This window comes from Rutidosis leptorrhynchoides, chromosome 4 (assembly GCF_046630445.1).
Source record: "Rutidosis leptorrhynchoides isolate AG116_Rl617_1_P2 chromosome 4, CSIRO_AGI_Rlap_v1, whole genome shotgun sequence".
NCBI classification, from domain to species: domain Eukaryota; kingdom Viridiplantae; phylum Streptophyta; class Magnoliopsida; order Asterales; family Asteraceae; genus Rutidosis; species Rutidosis leptorrhynchoides.
Genome location: NC_092336.1, coordinates 630,013,312 through 630,036,635, shown reverse-complemented (window position 1 = coordinate 630,036,635; position 23,324 = coordinate 630,013,312). Strand labels below are relative to the sequence as shown.

Sequence of the window (23,324 nt, the reverse complement as noted above, 5' to 3'; positions counted from 1 at the left end):
AATGATTTGTTAGTATTAACCAAGACGAATATGTAGTCCCTTCTTTACCGTTGACTGATGGTACACACGTAGTGTCCCATAGAGACTGATTAGGGTAGTGACCCCTTAATGATTGAAAGTCCCGAACCCTATTGTGTAACTATGTGATGTGTAGTCTGCATGCTTGTCGACCGTGACAGAACCAGTATATGACAGACCCTGTGATATTATAGCATGACAAGACTTGTTGTGTTGGATTTAGGTGAAATGTAATTCCTTTCCATGGACCGATAGGACACATGTAGTGGCCCGTAAGGATTGGAATAGAGTAGTAGTTTCTTTGTCTTCTAATAAGAGGACCCGAACCCCTTTTGTTGCTGTCGTGTGTATGTGGTTTGCGTGTCACGTATGATGTTGACTTTTAGTTCAGATGATTGTGTACGTAGTAAGACCTTGAGGAATTGCTTTTCCTACCATAAACTCATGTGAGTCGGTGGTGACCTTTAGGAAGTAGTTTGAATGGAGCTTTTCATGTAGTTTTGACTGAAGATAGGAAAACTAGGTTTTGTCGTTATGTGAGGAGTATTACTAGTCTGGCTGTACCGTTACAGAATTTGACTAGCTATGTAGGACCCGTAGAATTGTCCTAAGAAGTTGTGACTTTTGTGAATTGATGTGACTCGTTAGATGTCAGTATAGGAGACGTTCGTTTAGTGAATTTCTTGGAAGTAGAGAAGACCTTAACGGGATTAGGAATTCAGTTCAAGTTGAAATTTTGATGAATCTTGACTAGGTCGGGAGACGTGATTAGAACAGTGATCATATATTTTACTGTTAAGGTAGAATCATTGATCAAGTAGTTCAATAGTGTCTGTTGTGAATATTTCTTCTTATGAAGATTTGAATGTAAGGTCGAGGATGATAAAAGTATTTGAGAATAAGACGAAGTAAGTAGATATAGTGATGTAAGATCAGATTTAAAAATGCGGTTGCTAAAGAGGACTTAGTAGAATTAATATCGAACTAGAACCGAGTTAGGTGTTTACTTTCGAGACTTTTGATGTTTTAAGAAGTTTTGGATTGCAAAACCTTTTGGTTTGGGATTTATTAGAGATATATAACTACCAGTGACTCGTGAGAGTAGACCATGTTGTGGTGGTGAACTCGATTAGGATATTTCAAAAAAGAGGATGTGATTTAGAATAATGTATTACGTCTGGCCAACGGGAAAACATTATAGTAAATCATACCGCAGTTTCGAGAGTCGGAAGAGATGTAACGAGTGATGAATCGGTTGTTGAATGGCGATTAATGAGAATTTCGGTGAAGGTTGACCGAGAGTTGTTTTCTGCTATAGTATTGATAGTTGTACTTTATCTAGACCTTAGACTATTGTTGGTCGAATAAGCTTAAATTGTGAGTTCTGATGGAGTTGTAGGCAAAACAAAGACATCGCAGAGATAGATTTTAGCAATGTCGGACTCGTATAATGATGACATTTGACGGATTTAGTTGTTAGATGGTTACTTATTGATTGACTTAGTAGGTATCGTTTACTTGAAAACCCATGCTAGAGCGATCAAAATTGTGTTTATAAGAGTTTCTTTTAATAATTAAGTGATTAAAGAAAGGTTTTACGTGATGGGGTTATCGAGTAACTAACGTCATAGTTGAGTGAATTAAGACGAAATTATTAAATACCGAGTTTGAACTAGGTGTTTATGTGCAGAATTCAGGTTATTTTGTTGAGATTAGGGTTGACCTAGTGTTATTCATCTAAGGAATTGGCTAAATTCCTTGTTTTTAGAGGGTAGCGCTAGTTTTTGACCTATGACGTGGACTAATTTAACTCCAAATTCGACGGAATTGACTAAGAAATGACCATAAAATGAGAGTGATTGTCGTTTAGTGGCATATTGTTAGTTGTATTTAGTGAAACTTTTTCGTGGGAATTCATAAGTTTGATGACGGAACAAAGTGTTTTTTTAATGTTTTCCTTAGTATTCATAACTTAGTGTGTAGTTGTTATTCACCGGTGACTTGGTGACCTTTTCGGTTAGTGATCACTATTGACCCGTGTGTGTAATGTGACTTGTATGCTGATATGTAATGTGTTTTTACATGTTTTGTGTTGATGATGCTTAGGGACGGACAAAACCTTGTAGCGATAGTGACCATATGACATGTTGGGGCATAGGTTTCATTGTGACCTAAAGTAGTGACGATATATACCCAGAACCTTAGTTGACCGTGACTGATCAGATTTTGAGGACGAAATCTCTTTAAGGGGGGTGGATTTGTAACACCCTCTAACCGAGCTTAGGTGAAATTTACCTTTTTGCCCTTTAAATATTTAAAAATGAAATAAAATGAATTAATTATTTATATTAGTTATTTGTTGAGCTCTCTCACTTTGTGACAAGGGTCACAAAACTTATTTGTTTATTAATTTTGCACCTCGTTTGGACTACCGAAAGAAGTGCGTAGTGTTTCAGTAAACTGGTAAATAAACGTGTTTTATGGTATGGGTTTAAAACCCATTTATTTAATTGAAAACAGCTCATAGTTTAATTTTAAGCAGTACTTGGTTTCATTTTGTTCATTTTTCCCTCTTGTACATACCGACACACACATACACACCAAACATAAACCCTAAAACTAAATTGATGAAGATGAAGATGATTATTCAAGCTCAAATTCGGATTACTTGTATCTCCTCCATCTAGCAACAAAGGTTGGTCTTCTTTTTATGATTTCTTCCACTTTAATTAGGGTTCTTGCTAAAAAAAAGATGAAAAATGCAAATTTTGGTAATTTGAGCTTTAATCTTGAAATTTGATGTTAGTTAACATATTCTATGTTTGCTAGATGATTTATAGATGTTAGTGTCACTAGATTATTGCTTTGTTCTTCTTAATTTAGGACTTTTGAACCTAGATAGAAAAAAAATAAATAAAAATAAAATAAATAATAATAATAATTTTAGCGCTTGAACCTTGAAATTTGAGGTTGTTAGCTTAAATTATGTTAGAGTGATGATAGTGATTTGTTTGTGGTTGTAGGTTAACATGTTTATGTGCCAAAACAACAGTCCGAAATCGAGAACGAGTGGGCAGGACCGAGCAGCAAAGCAGCGTAGCTGCTGCTGCTGTTTTTTCAGCTGCAGACGCAGCTTATGCTGCTGTTTTTTGGGTGGTTGTCGCCGCTGCTGCTGGCGGCCAGTGGTGGCGGTTGGCGGCGGTTGGTGGTGTTTGTCGATTTTTGGTGCACTGGACGGTTTTATTTGATTGTTTCGACCTTGACCCATTAGTATTAACTATGTTTGATTTAGTTTTATATGTTGGCCCATTTTGTTAGTTTATTTTGGATAGTAATTGGTATAGATGGATTTTTGTATAAAATGTTCGGTTTGTCGCGGACGTGTTCCTTTAATCATACTTATATGGTCATGAATGGTTTGATGTTTACTTGCCATTTTGCATGACCCATTTGGATGAATTTGATATAAAGGCGTATGTTTAAGTCGTTGGATCGCCCGTTTGGACCCCGTGACCCAATTCTAGTTTGACTTGGGTTTTAAAATATTTAAGTATGACGAATTGTATATTTTGTGTAGAATAAAGTGTATTTTGTATAAGAGGTAAGGCCCACTCATTTGGACGAAATATGTATATATATAAGAATATATGTATATGCGTATATGTGTAAATCGTCCATTTTGACCCCGTTGACCCGTTTGGACTAATTATGTCAAAAAATTGTTATTAGTTAAAATTGTTATTAGTTGATTATGTTATGTCCATAAGATCAAGTCAAAGTGAATGTGCTTGTCTGGACATATTTTAAATAAGGTCTTGAAGTTATTTTGGTTAAAGTGGGGAATTATGACCCAAATGGGTCATTATTGTCCCGTTGACCCATATTTATGTATTTTTGATTTATGCATGGTGTGTTTACCCGTTTTGTCCTTGACCCGCTTAGTTGACACGATTGGTATGATAATAAAAATATATATTTATATATATACTATTGAGTATACATATATATATTGAGATATTATTAGTAAATGGAAAACGGTTTACTAACTTGTTCAGTATTTATTCTCAGGTGATACAAACGAGGAGAAGACTCGGTGACAGTAGACTACCGAGTGGTGTGGGTATCGGTGAGTGGGACTAACTGGAGTATATAGTATAGAGTAGCATGTTATATTATGATTGCCATGCTTGTTAGATATACTTGCTACTACGGTCAGTTAGTATGTTGTAATGAATGCATGTTAGTTGATACTTGTCTGCTGAAGCCCAGTGCGTCCCTATTGTGTGGTAGCCTTGGTAGGAGAGATCAACCTGCGGGTTGGGTTTCTCATGTGGTAGACTAGTCAATCGTGGTGTATATATGTGTGAATGACGCGTCCGTCGCGTGTGGATTATATATATACAACACAGTGGTAGAGGAACTTCTGGTAAGCCCAGTCCGATCAACTGGTGGTTAATGGTTTGGCCGAGCCGCCAGAGTCTCTGTAGACGGCACTTGGGTGATGTTTGTGTGTTAGACTATGTGACATGATTAGTATGACGGTTCCTGTATGCTATAACCTGTAGTTAGTTGCACTCACTTAGCTTCGTGCTAACCCCCCTCCTCTTCCCTGAAGGTTGACTGTTGCATACTTGATAGATTCCAGGGAGACGGATTGTTGGGAGATATGTTTGACTAGTCGGAACTCTGATGTCGCATCTTTTCTATTAAAGTAGTATTAATGTTTTAATATAACATCCGGTCATTTGTTTATTAATGTGTTTATTATTAAGTGGATTTTATATATTTACATATTTATATAATGTATCTGATAAATTTGCCTTTCGCTGTATTTTAAAAAAAAATCTGGGGTGTTAAATATAACTATCCCTAATGTCATCTGCTTCCTTCATCTCCTCATCCGAAACCCTCTCTACCTGTGGATGGGTGCCCTGATATGGTATTGGCCTATTGTGTCTCTGAGTTATTACCTTTGCACCTTGATAAACCTGCAATCCTATACTCTCGGCTTGTTCCTCAATCTCAACCATCGGACCCCCTCGATATTTATCTACACCTAAATACTCTCCAATGAGAGTAACAAAAATTCCACCTCCTATTATTCCCCCCTCCTGTATACCTTCCACCATTTTGGATAAATAATAACCAACACAGTAGGGGATATTAACAAAGCTTCTGGGGTTTCGAATGCACTTGGGGTTGAATAAATCGTTTAGGGTCAATTTCTCCAAGTTTCTACCTCGTTGTGTAATCGAGTTTGCTAAAAACCTATGAATTACGTGAAGCTCTGCTTTGTCAATATCTAAATAGGAGTGTCTTCCACTCCGCGTATACACATTAAATTTTTACATTCGCCTCCATATGGCATTAGCGTCAAAATCTCTATCTACCCTCTCACCTTCATAAATTAAAGCTGTACAATCAGGTGATAATAAATCAGCGGGGGTGTAAATCTATAAAGCCCTAGCCATGTCTATCATGGACATCCTGTACATCCTACCTCCAAGCAAAAATCTAAGAAAAGTCCTATCTTCTAACATATCTACATCCTTATTAAATGTTATAGTACTCATTAATTCAACACACCACTCTTTATATACAGGCCTACGGGTGGTAAACAGACGTTCCCAGTCAGGAAAAGAAGAGTTCCCATACCTTTGGATTAGTAACTGCCTAACTGAGTTAGCTATGTTGACTTCTTCCAAAAGTCTCCAATCTATCACCCTTGGTACTTCCATATTTTTGGTGTAAAGCTTAAATTTGTTACGTTGGTACTTCGAGTAACCTGCCCAGTTTCGCTCAAATCTGAGATTGGGATGTAATTCCTGATCATGAACTCTTGAGTGTATTAGTAACTCATGAGGCGGATATTGTATGTAGGCAGTAAAATATTGTAGTTTCGGTTCAAAATATGGCAGGTGTTGATCAATATGTTATTGCTCTTGTTGTGGCTCAGGCTGCAGCTCAGGTTGTAGCTCTGGATCAGCTTGCCTAGACAATGATGCACTGTCAGTATCTGTATTTTTCTGCAAAACACATTAAACACAAAATTTTGTGCATCCAAATAATGCATTAGTGTTAGCAAAATAACAAATTAACACAATTTCAGTAACATGTTTAAACAAAATTAAATCTATACACATTTTCATAAATTTAACAATTCTGTACTTTTTCAAATAAGCATATATGAAAATGTATACAATGTTTATAAGCATTTAACTCAAATAACATGTCAAAATAACCATTACTAGCAATTAAACAAGTTTCAAATGGCATTCATATCAAATTAATCAAGTTCATGAATTTTAGACTTAAAAAGTCCAGTTTGATGCGCAAAAATCATGTTTATGATCAAAGTTTGGATCATTTAACAACCTAAACATGTTACACTACTTAACCTGTTTATATCAAAAAGGCCCAGATTTCTCAAGAACACAAACCCTAGATTTCTAAAAATTTTGAAATTTAAGGCTTCAAATCATGACAAATAGCATCAATCTAGGTTATACAAGCATAATATACTAACAATTTAACTCTAATTAAGCTAGAAATCATTAAAATTAAATTAGGTAAAAATTTGCTCAAGAACACTATAATTCCGAATTAAATAGTGTTTTAGGGGTGAAATTGTTACCTTCTTTGAAAAACTCCTTGAAAAGTATCTCCTCATTGTGATTTTAGTGAAGATTTGGTGAATTTTGATTTAAAAAAATTGGTGATTTTAGGGATGTTTTTGGGTGTGTGTTTGTGTGTGTAAAAGTGGGGAAGAGAAGCAGTTCGCTGCCTTTTTTGTTCCTGATCTGTATTTGGTCCCCATGCGATCGCATGGGTTCCAAGTTCAAACCCCATGCGATCGCATAGGGTGTGGTATATTTTTTTATAAAAACCTTCAACTAATAAAACAAATAATTGATTAATTTTAAAAAATTTGTTTCTTTTTAGACTGAGGTCGTTTCGGTACGTTCACCTAGTTCGTCCCTCTACAAAATTTTAAAATTTGTCTTTTTAAAGCGTTGTTTTAAAAGTAAAGATTTTAGGATTTTTTTAATGTTTTTGGCATACTTTAAATCAATAAGTTTAAAAATAATGATAATAAAATTTATCTTCCCGCCCTCGGGTAAAGCAATTTCAGTTCAATGACCTAGTGTTTAACTCATGAAGAATTTTAGAAATCAATTTTTAACTTAATGAAATAAAGTAAATTTTTTAAATTCACACCAAACTTAAATTTAAAATGCATAAAATTTCATATAAATATTAATAATATTTAAATACAGTAGTTATACAATTTTTCATTTAAAATAATATAGTTATATATTAATTTTAAAAACAAGGTAATAAAAATCTTTTTTGTCTTTTATCCCACTTTAATCAATTAAATATTAATAAAAATATACGTCCCTCTTTTGGGTAAAGTAATTTCGGATAAATTACCTAGTTTTACTCATGACGAATTTTTGAAATATTTTGAGTTGATTGATTAAAGATATTTATACCTTATGAATAAACGGTAAATTTTGCAGTGATGCATTAAATTTTTGTATGATGTCAATAATTTCAGTTTATTATACCTAATTTTATTGAATATCAATTCAATACTTTATAGCGAACGATTCAGCATTTATTAACAAAAGGTTAAAAGCAATAATAAAAAAAATAAAAACTGTACATACTTACCTATGATATAGAATTCTCAGAGACCTGCTTTAGTTGACTCGTAAGAGAGTCGTTCAATTTGGTTTTCCATTGCTACATAAGCGTAACCTCGAATTTTCAATAATTTTTCTTCTAAACATATGAACGGTCCTTCTCTGCATAGAGTAACGAACTCGGTATTGGAATGTGTTTGATTGTTCGAGCATTTCCCTTCATGTGACTATTTTCCGCATTTATGACATTTTTCAAGATATCTTGCTCTTCTTTTTGCTGCGGATTTTGATTTTCCTTTACCGAAATGTTTCTTATGATGTTCTCTCCTGAGTTCTTTTCTCACTTCGTCACATCTGCCTCTTATTACTGACACCAGGTCACTTGAGAATGTATTATTATTACGTTTAGTAATCATAGCATGTAGTAGTAGACCATGGTTCAAATCAGAGGAATTCTTCATCTCGTAAAACCTAAAAGAAATAAAAAATTCAGAATGGGGGGAGAAGACTAGTTCTTTAGGGTCTGCTAGGGAAAGACCATTCTGATTCCATTCTCAAGAACTACACGAAAATGGAAAATCTAACTCTAAACAGCATTATATCTTAGAACATTTGAATCTCCCCACACTTAGGTGGCCGTGGTGTTGAAATTGTGATTAACTTCATTGTTAATTTCCATCGGACCATGTATGTAATGTTTAACTCTGTGACCATTGACTTTAAATTCAATCCCGTTTGAATTTATCAACTCTATTGTTCCGTATGGGAAAACTCTTTTGACTATGAATGGTCCAGACCATCTTGATTTCAATTTTCCAGGAAATAGCTTGAATCGTGAATTAAAAAGAAGAACTCTGTCTCCTTCCTTAAATTCTTTTGAACTTCTGATTCTTTTATCATGTCATTTCTTCGTTTTTTCTTTATAGATTAAGGAATTTTCATATGCATCATGTCTTAATTCTTCTAATTCGTTTAGTTGACTTAATCGTAGACGTCCGGCTTCATGCAAATCAAGATTACATGTCTTCAAAGCCCAAAATACTTTGTGCTCAATTTCTACTGGAAGGTGACATGCTTTTTCGTAAATGAGTTTAAATGGCGTGGTTCCAATTGGAGTTTTGTAGGCTGTTCTAAAAGCCCAGTGTGCATCCTCCAATTTTATAGACCATTCCTTTGGATTTGATCCTACAGTTTTCTCTAGAATCCGTTTTAATGCTCGGTTGGTATTTTCAACTTGTCCACTTGTTTGTGGATGATAAGCGGTTGAGATTTTATGAGTTACTCCATATCTTTTGAGAACTTTCTCAAGTTGATTATTACAGAAATGAGTACCCCGATCACTTATTAAAGCTTTCGGTGTTCCGAACCTAGCAAAAAGACGTTTTAAGAAGTTGACTACAACTCGTGCATCGTTAGTTGGGAGAGCTTGTGCTTCCGCCCATTTAGATACATAATCAATGGCAACGTGAATGTAGAGATTATTATGAGATTTTGAAAATGGACCCATAAAGTCAATACCCCAAACGTCAAATACTTCACATACTTGAATGACGTTTTATGGCATTTCATCACGTTGACTTATTTTTCCGACCCTTTGACATGCATTACAGGATTTACAAAGAAGGTGCGCGTCTTTGAAAATTGAAGGCCAATAGAATCCAGCGTCGTAGACTTTCTTTGCTGTGATTTGAGGCCCATAATGCCCTCCTGTTGGTCCTGTGTGAAAATGGTTTAATATTTGACTAGCTTCATCTCCGAATACGCATCGGTGTATTATTCCATCGGGACATCTCTTAAACAAATGTGGATCTTCCCAAAAATAATGTTTTATATCACTAAAGAATTTCTTTCGTTTTTGGTATGACAACCCTTTTTCAAGGAATCCACATACTAAGTAGCTTGCAAAGTCTGCAAACCATGGAAATTCACTATAATCGATTTGCAAGAGATATTCATCTGGAAAGTTATCTTGTATGGTTGATTCATTTAGAACTTCTAATTCAGGGTTTTCAAGGCGAGAAAGATGATCAGCTGCGAGATTTTCTGCTCCCTTTTTGTCTCGGATTTCAATATCGAACTCTTATAAGAGTAAGATCCAACGGATTAATCGAGGTTTGGCATCTTGTTTTGAAAATAGGTATCTAAGAGCAGAATGATCAGTATAGACCACCGTTTTAACTAGAACGAGATATGAACGAAATTTGTCAAAAGCAAAGACGATAGCAAGGAGTTCTTTTTCAGTAGTTGTGTAATTCGTTTGTGCTCCTTGTAACGTCTTACTAGCGTAATAGATAGGTTGAAATCATTTTTCAATCCTTTGTCCTAAAATGGCTCCCATTGCAAAATCACTTGCATCGCACATGAGTTCAAATGGTAGATTCCAATTTGAAGTTATTATGATCGGCGCATTAGTGAGTTTTTCTTTAAGAATATTAAAAGATTTGATGCATTCATCCGAAAAGATGAATGGAGCATCTTTTTTAAGGAGTTTATTCATAGGAGTGGTAATTTTAGAAAAGTATTTTATGAAACGTCGGTAAAAACCGGCATGCCCTAGAAAACTCCTAACTCCTCTAACATTGGTGGGATGTGAAAGTTTAGCAATTACATCTACTTTAGCTCTATCCACTTTAATTCCTTCACTTGAAATTTTATGACCAAGAACGATGCCTTCTTTAACCATGAAATGGCATTTCTCCCAATTAAGTACTAGATTTGATTTCTCGCATCTAATAAGTATTCGTTCAAGATTAATTAGACATGTTTCAAAAGTATCACCGAAGACTGAAAAGTCATCCATGAAAACTTCCATGCATTCCTCTATCATGTCGTGAAAAATCGTCATCATGCACCTTTGAAAGGTTGCAGGGGCGTTGCAAAGTCCAAATGGCATGCGTTTGTAAGCAAAAGTACCATAAGGGCACGTGAAGGTGGTTTTCTCTTGGTCCTCTGGTGCGATTGGAATTTGAAAGTATCCGGAGAAACGGTCAAGAAAACAATAGTAACTATTCCCGGCTAACCTTTCCAACATTTGATCAATGAAAGGTAAAGAAAAGTGATCTTTTCTGGTGGCGTCATTTAATTTTCTATAATCAATACAAATACGCCATCCTGTTACAGTCCTAGTGGGAATAAGCTCATCTTTTTCATTTGTGATGACAGTGATGCCACCCTTCTTCGGTACGCATTGAACTGGGCTTGCCCATGGACTATCAGAGATTGGATAAATTAGACCTGCATCGAGCAGTTTAATTCTTAACAACTTCTTGCATATTTGGATTTAGTCTTCGTTGGCGTTGCACATATGTTTTATGACCTTCTTCAATAAGGATTTTATGTGTGCAATACGAAGGACTTATACCTTTAATGTCATGATTCTTCCATGCAATAGCTAATTTATGAGCTTTTAGCACAGAAATAAGTTGAGATTTTTCATTTTTCGTAAGAGAAGACGAGATTATTACAGGTAATTCAGATTTGTATCGATATCTGTCTTCCTCTTTTAGCACTTAAAGTTCTTCTGCTGTTGGTTCGTATTCATTAGCCATGAGTGTGGCTAACATTTCAGCTTCATCAATTGGTTCAGTTCCTTCTCCTAAAGAACATTCTCCTGTTCCTTGTAATTCTGGAAATTCTTGTAACAATTCTTCTTGTGAATCTATGGTTTGAACATAATAACATGTATCATCTGCAGATTGCGGTTGTTGCATGGCTCTATCAACAGAAAAGGTAACACTCTCGTCCTCTATACTTAGGATCAGTTTCTTACCGAACACGTCTATTATTGCTTTAGCCGTGTTTAAGAATGGTCTTCCTAATATAAGAGGAACTTGAGAATCTTCATCTATGTCCAGAATAACAAAGTCCACTGGAAATACTAAATTACCAACTTTAACTAGCATGTTTTCCATTATCCCTCTAGGATATTTTATTGATCGATCGGCTAGTTGTATGCTTATTCGTGTTGGTTTCAATTCTCCAAGGTCTAGTTTAGCGTATAATGAATACATCATTAAATTTATACTAGCACCTAAGTCTGTCAATGCTTCTATTGAACTAAGACTACCCAGAAAACATAGAATTGTGAAACTTCCTGGATCTGATAATTTTTCTGGTATCTTATTTAACAACACTGCAGAACAATTAGCATTCATTGTAACAGCCGAGAGTTCTTCCATTTTCTTTCTATTTGTGATTAGAACTTTCAGGAATTTGGCATATCTTGGCATTCCTGAAATCACATCAATAAAAGAAAGATTGACATTTATTTGTTTAAACATATCCAAGAATTTGGATTGCTCGGCTTCAAGTATTTATTTTCTCATTTTACTTGGGTATGGAAGTGGTGGTTGGTATGGTTTAACATAAAGTTTTACCTTAACTGTGTTATCTTCATTAACCTTTTCAACTACCGGTTCTGTTTCATTCTCTTGCTCAGGCTGTGGTGCCTGTGTAGTAGCAATAGAGTCATCAAAAATTACAGGCATTTCGGTTGGTTTAAGTGTAATACCACTTCTTGTGGTAATGGCTTTAGCTGTTTCATTTCGGGGGTTAGCATTTGTATCACTGGGTAGACTCCCCGGTTTTCTTTCTCCAATTAACCTCGCTAGGTTACTTAATTCTTGTTCCAGATTTTGGATTGAAGCTTGTTGATTTCTAAATGCTTGAGCATTTTGTTCATTAGTTTGTTTCTGAGATGTAAATAACTGGTTTTGAGATTTTATTAGCTTTGCCATCATTTCTTCCAAGTTTGTCTTTTTCTCATCGGTTTGTGGTGGTTTATTTGGAAAAATAGGTCTTTGCTGGTTGTAAGTATTATTAGATACTTGTTGATTGCTAGGACCTTGTTGGTTGTCGTATGGAATATTTCGGTTATAATTCTGATTTTGATTGTAGTTTAGCCTGGGCTGTTGATAATTATTTTGATAATTATTTCCCGACCTTTGGTTCATGTATAAAACATTCTCCCTTTGTTCCATTGTTTGTTCAACACTGAGACAATCTTTTGTCAAATGTGGTCCTCCACACTGCTCACAACTAATGCGTATTGCGTGAATATCTTTAGTCATCTTTTCCATTCGTCTCTCGAAAGCATCTAGCTTTGCGGAAATGGAGTCAAAGTCATGGCTAGAATCGGCTCTAGCCGCTTTATATGAGCGAAAAATATCTTTTTCTTGATGCCACTCATGTGAGTGGGATGCTGTGTTATCAATAATTTTGTGAGCTTCGGTTGCGGTTTTCTTCATAATGAAACCACCAGCTGCTGTGTCGATGTCTTTTTGTGTAGCGACGTCGACTCCTTTGTAAAATATTTGAACTATTTGATAAGTATCTAGACCGTGTTGAGGACATCCTCTCAACATATTTCCGAATCTTTTTCATGCCTCATATAGCGTTTCATTTGGCTTTTGTGCGAACGTGGCAATTTCTCCTTGAAGACTCACGGCTTTAGATGCCGGAAAGAATCTTTTAAGAAATTTCTCAACTAAAACATCCCATGAATCAATCGCTCCTTCAGGTAACGATTCTAATCAATATTTGGCTCCCCCCTTTAAAGTCCAGGGGAACAACATGAGATAAATAGTTTCATCCTCAACTTCTCGGATTTTAAATAGATTACAAATCCTATTAAAAGTTCGAAGATGTTCGTTTGGATCTTCTTTTATTGTACCACCAAATTGGCATTGATTAGTGATCATGTGTAGGATTTGTCCTTTGATTTCAAAATCTGGTGCATTAACATCTGGTTGATTAATGGCATGACCTTGGTTCGTGCGTGTGGCTCTCATTCGGTCTTCCATACTTTGAGGTTCCGTTTCTTCCATATCTGAATTTGTTGAATCTGAATCACTAGAAGATTTCGATTTAACGGTTTCTTCCTCGATAATCTCTGGATGAATAATTTGTGATTCAGGAGGAATGACAAGTGGTTCAGGATCCCTGAATTGTCCTTGAATATCCTCCGGGTCCTCAATTGTGAAGTCGGTTTCAAAAATTGGATTATCAGCAATTTGAGTTGGAGTACTTGTTCGACTAGATGATGATTTTAAAGAAAAATCAATGGCGACAATATTGGCTAAATGTCTTGATCGAGTTACAGGTGGTGAATGTATGAAAGGTGGTGAACGTTTTGCTCGGTGCATTCACTGAATATCCTATTAGTTATAAAAATAAAAATTATATAAGTTATCAAATTAATAGACTTTTCTGATTTTGCCCACGTTTCGAATAGCCAATAGATGCAGCAGGTAGTCAGGACCCTTTAAATCGGAAGCCCACAACTCGCCACTAACAAATCCAACTATGACTACGAACCAGAAAATTTTGGATGTCTATTGATTTAATCGCTTACAATAATTTTTTCGTCCAGATTTTAAAGAAAATAAAGAAAATTCTATGTCCTAAAAACTAGAGCGTAGAAATGAAAAAAGGGAAAAAAAAACGCGTCGAAAAATTAGAGGTCGAAAAATAATAAGCGAAAAAGAATCTAAACTTAGAAATTAAAATTTTACGTCTAAAACTTAGCGTCTAAAAACTTAAAACTAAAAGGAATTCTAAATCCAAAACGGCAGTAACTTAAAAGGCACTAAATTTATTTAAAACTAAAGCGATAAGCGACGTCGTAAAATTCTAAAGCGATAAGCGACGTCGTAAAATTCTAAAGCGCCTAAATCTTAATCTAAAGAAAAAGCACTTAAAGGATTTTACGGCAAAGCTTAAAAATCTCGGAATATAAAATAACTACGGCAAAATACTAAGTTTAAAACTAATTACGAATGATAAATATACAAATTACTAATTAAATGTTCGAAATATACAATTTATAAAAAGAAAACAAAAAATGATAAAATTGCTTATTTTTATAAAAAAAAATAATATTTTTATATTATTATTTATTAAAAGTATTAATTTTATATTAATAATACTAATTAAAACTTATAATTAATTAAAACTAAACTAATTATATTAAATTAAAACCCTAATCTAATTAATTATTATAATTATTATAAATACCCTAACCATAATCGTACCAGCTGAGGTTTCAGAGCTGTCACCTCAGCTCATGCGATCGCATGAGTTGAGGGTTATGTTTCCATGCGGTCGCATGGAATGTGGATCCAGGCCAGTTCTTGGGCTGCTACAGTATTGTGGCCCGATTTCAGTTTTAATTATTTTTTTATTTTAATTTATATAAAGCATTATATAATAAAACTTAAAAAATAAAAATATTACTTATTAGTTTTTATAACCTTTTTAAAAAAATATAAACTTTTTAATTTAAACACTTAAAAATATAGATATATATATATTTTTCTTTTTTTATATTTTTGTATTTTAAAACTTATATAAAATTATATTTTTACAAAAATAGCTTAAAAACTAATTTTTTTTTTTAGAATATAGCGTTTCGCTTCAGCGTGATGGTCCCCGGCAGCGGTGCCAAAAATACTGATGATGTGTGCGAGGTGTAGTATGAAATACTATTATCTTTATTACAAAATACTATTAAATACGATACAATTTACACAAGTTATTTATTTATTTATTGAATAGGATATACATAAACCTTGCTACAACACTTATAGGCAGTGTACCTAATCGTAGAGTAGTGTAATTTTTAGTAAGTCCGGTTCGTTCCACAGGGATATAGCTGAGTTTACACTATATTTTTATTAACTATATTTGTATAAATATAAATATATAAGTAGTATTATTATTATTATTATTATAAAGGGGGTTTTTACCGTTTAATGACCGGTTTGTCAATTTTTAAACTTAGATCACAGTTAAAACCTAATGCAAAATATTAAATATAAATATAACTTAATTTAAAGCGTAAAGTAAATGACGATAAATATAAGTGCAATAATTAAAAGTACGATAAATAAAAGTGCGATGAGATATAAAATAAAAGAATTATGCTTATTTAAACTTCCGTAATCATGATGTTTGACGTGTTGATTTTAATTTATTACCATGGGTTAATTGTCCATTGTCCTGGATTATTTGATAAGTCCATCTGGTTTTGTCCATAATAGTCCATCGGTCATAATTATAAAGTGCGAGGGTCTTCGCCAAATTAACCTTATACCCGAAGTCAAATATTCTAACTAATTGGGGATTTAAACTGTAATAAGGTCTTAATACTTTGTTTAATGATTACACCAGGTTATCGACTGCGTGTAATCCAAGGTTTTAATACTTTATTAACAATTACACCAATTACCCTTGAATGTAATCCACCCCTGTTTTAATGAGTCCATTGACTATTAATCCATCCCCGTGTCCGGTCAAATGAACAATTATTAGTATTTATAGATATCCAGCCCACCGTACCCAGTCAAGCGTATGTGGTTATATATAAATACGTCAAGTTGTAAATCTCTATATTAAATTAACAAGATATCATTTAGTTAATTAAATACAAAGTCCATTAATAGCCCATAGTTCAATTTCCACAAGTGTCGGTCTTTTGTCTAAACCCCAATTATGGTCCAAAGGCCAATAACCCAGTCTTAATATTTAGTACAACATCATGATTACTTCGGCTTAAATAAACATAGTAATAACTTAGCTACGAGACATTAATTTAAAAAGGTTGAACATAACTTACAATGAGTATTAATTGCGTAGTGTTACACGGACTGAGTTTCGACTTACAACCTTAAAACATTCGCTACTATAACCTTATTATTATTAACTTAATATTAAAATTATAAAATATAAATATAAATATATAGACAGAGAGTGAGATTGATGATTGATGAAGTGTATTTTTCGTCGACCAAACGTTGCAATTTATAGCACCTGACCCAACTTTTCACTCCATGCGATTGCATGGATTTTGGCCTTCCTGGCCATGCGATCGCATGGCCGCCTTATACTGGTCACATATTGTTTTAAACGTGGGTTGCTGAGTTTTATATAATATATAATATAATATATATAATTTTATATAATTATATATATATTATATTATATTCTTGTGCATAGTTGATTTGTAATTTTAGCTCCATTGAGTCGCGCGTTGATAGTTGGTTCAGGTCTCGGTTCCGGATTTTTGAACGTCCTTTCGTACGCTTAGATATCTTGTACTTTGCGTTTCGCGGCTTGTACTCTTATAATTTTTAGACGTTTCTCATCAATAAATTGAACCACTTGAATTGTATCTTGTACATTTGAGCTTTTTGGCCATTTGCGTCTTCAAATCGTCGAATCTGTCTTTTATCTTCACCTTTTATTATTTAAACGAATATCACTTGTAAATAGAACAATTGCAACTAAAAGCTTGTCTTTCTTGAAGGATAATGCTATAAAATATATGTTCGTTTTTAGCATTATCATATATTTATTTGTGTGCTATGGTATGAACCACATAGCCGGTAGTGCCATAGTATGTGCGAGTGTGCTATGATGTGAACCACGGAGCCGGTAGCATCATGGTACGCGTGTTGTAGTGTGAACACAGAGCCGGTAGCACTATAGCACGAGTCGTTAAAGTGTGAACCACGGAGCCGGTAGCACTATAAAATGAGGTGTGAACCACGGAGCCGGTAACATCAAAGTGTGAACCACAGAGCCGGTAGCACTATAAAAGAGTATGACTCGAATACGTAGTGACGTGAACCACGGAGCCGGTAGCGTCATAGCATTGTGTATGGTGTGAACCACGAAGCCGGTAGCACCATGACGCGAGTATGGTTAACCATATAGTTTGTGTAACATATTATATTTGGAGTATATGCTATTGTTTATGCTAGTTGCGGTAATGGAGGTTATTAGCTCTATACTTGGAGTTCGTATGCTAATATTAATTTGCTAGCAAGTTTGTGGTATGTGTGTAAGCGGTGGCAAGTAGGTATATACTTATTGCACTCACTAAGCTTTGCTTACCCCTCTCGTTGTTTACATTTTTAGGTACGAGTATGGAGAAAGGGAAAGAGGTTGCCGGGAATTAAATATTCCCATGTTGGTTGCTAGATGAAGCTTTTGAAAGTTGACCTAATATTTTGGGTAGTTTAGCCCCAAACTATGCTCGAGTGTCGTTTGGTTTAAAACTATCATTTATGGGTCGAACTTATGATACATTTGATTAAGGGCTTTCATGCCTCTTTGTAAACATTAAAACTTGTCGTATGATTAAACGGGTTGTATGAATTGGTTCACGTTATGTAATCATTTAAATGGCGCGTTAATGATTTATTTTATATATAAAAAATTTATTCGGGTTGCATACGGGTTGGGTTGTTTCAAAAAAAGTGCTTCCTATGTATGTATATATATATATATATATATATATATATATATATATATATATATATATATATATATATATATATATATATATATATATATGGACTGTATTCAATTTGAAAGGAGAAATCAGTAAGGAACATGGTCTTTGTCCCTTGCAATTTGTTGGCTTGCTTATAAAACATTATCCTTCTTCATATCAAAACTTGGATATAATGATTATATTATTTAACTTGTTTTTAACATGACATATATAAATAGTGGGAAGTGAATTTCACACATAAAATTTTGATTCATGTACACATAATTGCCTATTATATTATACTCTTAATTATACTTAGAAAAATAATATAAGTTCAACTCTTTAATTTAGAATTATAACTATTAATTTATGAGATAAAAGTATACATGAATTAAAAAATTAGTGTGTGAGGATTACCCTGAATAAATCATATGTAAACGTATATACATGTTAGACAGAAAATTGACATTTTCTTGTATAGTGATGGTTCGTGGTTAACCAATGGGTATGTGACAAATTAGATTTTTGAATTTCATATATACTCACCATCTTTGGAGTGTTCGACCAAAATTTGAGGAAGAACTAGTAATAGATGATTTTGTATACTAATTTTTTATTTATTTAATACCAATGATCGTGACTATTTTATGTGTTGTCACTAAATAGTTGGCTAATGGTACACAGCCCAATCATTGTCTTGGTATCTCATAGTCCTTAATTAGTTTTCGAACCCTCGCTTCGCGTCGGGGATTCGATTTTTAATGTATTTTATTGTGTTTAGTTACGGAGCCTGCGAGTGAAAAATCAACATATATGAAAAGTACCCTAAATATTTAGCGTTTTTTAAAAGTGTCCGTTTTGCGTATAGTTAGTGACATTGTGTTCATAAAATTATTTCGAGTTTAAGGATTGTGTCGGAAAAATTTAACTCGTTGCGAGCGAGAAGATATGACCTGCTGAATATTTAAGTGGAGTTTATTTAAGATATTTTATGAAAATTTTGATTTGACGCTTTAACCCCCTGTGTTGGGGGCCGATTTTAATTTTTGAACAAAGTGTGGGGGCTTTTGTGGTGTTGCTTGAAAGAAAGAAGGGAAAAGGGGGGAAAAGGTAAAAAGACTAAAATACCCCTGGTACTATTCATAAGTTTTGTCTAATAGCTAATATGGTAATAAGTGGACAGTGGTGATTAACTACAAAAAATAAAAAAATAAAAAAAAATAAAAAAACAAAAATAAAAAAATAAAAAAATAAAAATAAAAAATAAATTCGACCGCGCGTTGCTGCGATTGTATTCGACGCGCTGTCAAATTTGGATATACGTTGTTTGGTACCTAATATATCTAGTAGGTTGGGTTGGGTTGTTTGTTGGACGTGTACGTATATGTATGTAATATAGGCCAAAATATTTAGTTTTTTTTTAACGATGTCCGTTTCACGTATAGTTAGTCGCGTTGTGTTCGTAAAATTATTTCGAGTTAAACGGTGATCTCGGAAAAATTTAACTCGCACCGAGCGAGAATATAGGGCCTGTTATCTAGTGTTTTTTTAACGATGTTCGTTTCGCGTATAGTTAGTCCCGTTGGGTTCGCCTGATTTTTTCGAGTGGAACGGTGGTCTCGGAAAAATTTAACTCGCACCGAGCGAGAAGATAGGGCCCGTTAAAAATTCGGGTGGGATTCGTTTCTTTTATTTTACTAAAATTATATATTTACACTTTCTACTCTGTAGAAGTGTAAACTTGAGGGGCCGTTTTGTAATTTGAGCCGAACTTGAGGGACCGTTATTTACACTTTCTACCCTGTAGAAGTGTAAACTTGAGGGCCGTTTTGTAAATTGAGCCGAACTTGAGGGACCGTTTGTAGTGTGAACGCAAACTCAAAGCAACAACCCGATGAAACTGAAACTACGATTTTTTAAGGGGCTTTTAGTATATAGGTATCAATATCAATATCAATATCAATATCAATATCAATATCAATGAGACTCATAATGGGGACAAAAACTCTGTAGTTGACAAAACTCAAGAAACTTTTACTTTTTTTTCAAAAGAACGATAACATTAATAATCGATGTGAAGATCAACTCGTACAATCGGTACAATAGAGTCCAAAATGAAGTCTAGTTAATACTAAACAGACCTAATCAAACGGCTCACCAACACGGAGAAAAATCGCATTTTACAAGGAAACAAAACCAATTAAAGCTAAAACAACAAGAATCTAAAATATCGATTAAATTATACATAGACAATTAAAATAAGAACGAAACCAACGATAACGATCAGGAGAACGCCGACCGCCACCACAATACACAAAGAACCCAGCAAGCAGTGACGCCACAACTGAAATGTCCCGTTCTTATTGATTTAAAAACGTTCCATATTAATTGATTTCGTTGCGAGGTTTTGACCTCTATATGAGACTTTTTCAAAGACTGCATTCATTTTAAAACAAACCATAACCTTTATTTCATCAATAAAGGTTTAAAAAGCTTTACGTAGATTATCAAATAATGATAATCTAAAATATCCTGTTTACACGCGACCATTACATAATGGTTTACAATACAAATATGTTACAACGAAATAAGTTTCTTGAATGCAGTTTTTACACAATATCATACAAGCATGGACTCCAAATCTCGTCCTTATTTAAGTATGCGACAGCGGAAGCTCTTAATAATCACCTGAGAATAAACATGCTTAAAACGTCAACAAAAATGTTGGTGAGTTATAGGTTTAACCTATATATTATCAAATCATAATAATAGACCACAAGATTTCATATTTCAATACACATCCCATACATAGAGATAAAAATCATTCATATGGTGAACACCTGGTAACTGACATTAACAAGATGCATATATATGAATATCCCCATCATTCCGGGACACCCTTCGGATATGATATAAATTTCGAAGTACTAAAGCATCCGGTACTTTGGATGGGGTTTGTTAGGCCCGATAGATCTATCTTTAGGATTCGCGTCAATTGGGGTATCTGTTCCCTAATTCTTAGATTACCAGACTTAATAAAAAGGGGCATATTCGATTTCGATAATTCAACCATAGAATGTAGTTTCACGTACTTGTGTCTATTTTGTAAATCATTTATAAAACCTGCATGTATTCTCATCCCAAAAATATTAGATTTTAAAAGTGGGACTATAACTCACTTTCAGAGATTTTTACTTCGTCGGGAAGTAAGACTTGGCCACTGGTTGATTCACGAACCTATAACAATATATACATATATATTAAAGTATGTTCAAAATATATTTACAACACTTTTAATATATTTTGATGTTTTAAGTTTATTAAGTCAGCTGTCCTCGTTAGTAACCTACAACTAGTTGTCCACAGTTAGATGTACAGAAATAAATCGATAAATATTATCTTGAATCAATCCACGACCCAGTGTATACGTATCTCAGTATTGATCACAACTCAAACTATATATATTTTGGAATCAACCTCAACCCTGTATAGTTAACTCCAACATTCACATATAGAGTGTCTATGGTTGTTCCGAAATATATATAGATGTGTCGACATGATAGGTCGAAACATTGTATACGTGTCTATGGTATCTCAAGATTACATAATATATAATACAAGTTGATTAAGTTATGGTTGGAATAGATTTGTTACCAATTTTCACGTAGCTAAAATGAGAAAAATTATCCAATCTTGTTTTACCCATAACTTCTTCATTTTAAATCCGTTTTGAGTGAATCAAATTGCTATGGTTTTATATTGAACTCTATTTTATGAATCTAAATAGAAAAAGTATAGGTTTATAGTCGGAAAAATAAGTTACAAGTCGTTTTTGTAAAGGTAGTCATTTCAGTCGAAAGAACGACGTCTAGATGACCATTTTAGAAAACATACTTCCACTTTGAGTTTAACCATAATTTTTGGATATAGTTTCATGTTCATAATAAAAATCATTTTCCCAAAATAACAACTATTAAATCAAAGTTTATCATAGTTTTTAATTAACTAACCCAAAACAGCCCGCGGTGTTACTACGACGGCGTAAATCCGGTTTTACGGTGTTTTTCGTGTTTCCAGGTTTTAAATCATTAAGTTAGCATATAATATAGATATAGAACATGTGTTTAGTTGATTTTAAAAGTCAAGTTAGAAGTATTAACTTTTATTTGCGAACAAGTTTAGAATTAACTAAACTATGTTCTAGTGATTACAAGTTTAAACCTTCGAATAAGATAGCTTTATATGTATGAATCGAATGATGTTATGAACATCATTACTACCTCAAGTTCCTTGGATAAACCTACTGGAAATGAGAAAAATGGATCTAGCTTCAAAGGATCCTTGGATGGCTTGAAAGTTCTTGAAGCAGAATCATGACACGAAAACAATTTCAAGTAAGATTTCCACTCGAAATAAGATTGTTATAGTTATAGAAATTGAATTAAAGTTTAAATATGATTATTAACTTGTATTATAAATATAACCTACTGTAAGTAATAAAGGTTTCTTGATCTTGGATGATTACTTGGAATGGATTTAGAAAACTTGGAAGTAAACTTGCAATCTTAGAAGTATTCTTAATTTTATGAAACTAGAACTTTTGAAATTTATGAAGAACACTTAGAACTTGAAGATATAACTTGGGAGAGATCAATTAGATGAAGAAAATTGAAGAATGAAAGTTTTTGTAGGTGTTTTTGGTCGTTGGTGTATGGATTAGATATAAAGGATATGAAATTTTATTTTCATGTAAATAAGTCATGAATGATTACTCATATTTTTGTAATTTTATGAGATATTTCATGCTAGTTGCCAAATGATGGTTCCCACATGTGTTAGGTGACTCACATGGGCTGCTAAGAGCTGATCATTGGAGTGTATATACCAATATTACATACATCTAAAAGCTGTGTATTGTACGAATACGGGTGCATACGAGTAGAATTGTTGATGAAACTGAACGAGGATGTAATTGTAAGCATTTTTGTTAAGTAGAAGTATTTTGATAAGTGTCTTGAAGTCTTTCAAAAGTGTATGAATACATATTAAAACACTACATGTATATACATTTTAACTGAGTCGTTAAGTCATCGTTAGTCGTTACATGTAAATGTTGTTTTGAAACCTTTAGGTTAACGATCTTGTTGAATGTTGTTAACCCATTGCTTATTATAACAAATGAGATGTTAAATTGTTATATTATCATGATATTATGATATATAATATATCTTAGTATGATATATATACAGTTAAATGTCGTTACAATGATAATGGTTACATATATGTCTCGTTTCGAAATCATTAAGTTAGTAGTCTTATTTTTACATATGTATTTCATTGTTAATACACTTAATAATATATTTACTTATCATTTAACATAA

At 33.6% G+C, this 23,324-nt stretch overlaps 1 non-coding gene across 1 annotated transcript; it reads left to right on the top strand.

Annotated features, from left to right (window-relative positions):
* Positions 1 to 13,001: 13,001 nt before the first annotated feature.
* Positions 13,002 to 13,108, top strand: LOC139845945 (small nucleolar RNA R71). Its single transcript, XR_011758696.1, has one exon. It is a non-coding gene; the product is annotated as a small nucleolar RNA R71 (small nucleolar RNA).
* Positions 13,109 to 23,324: the final 10,216 nt, after the last annotated feature.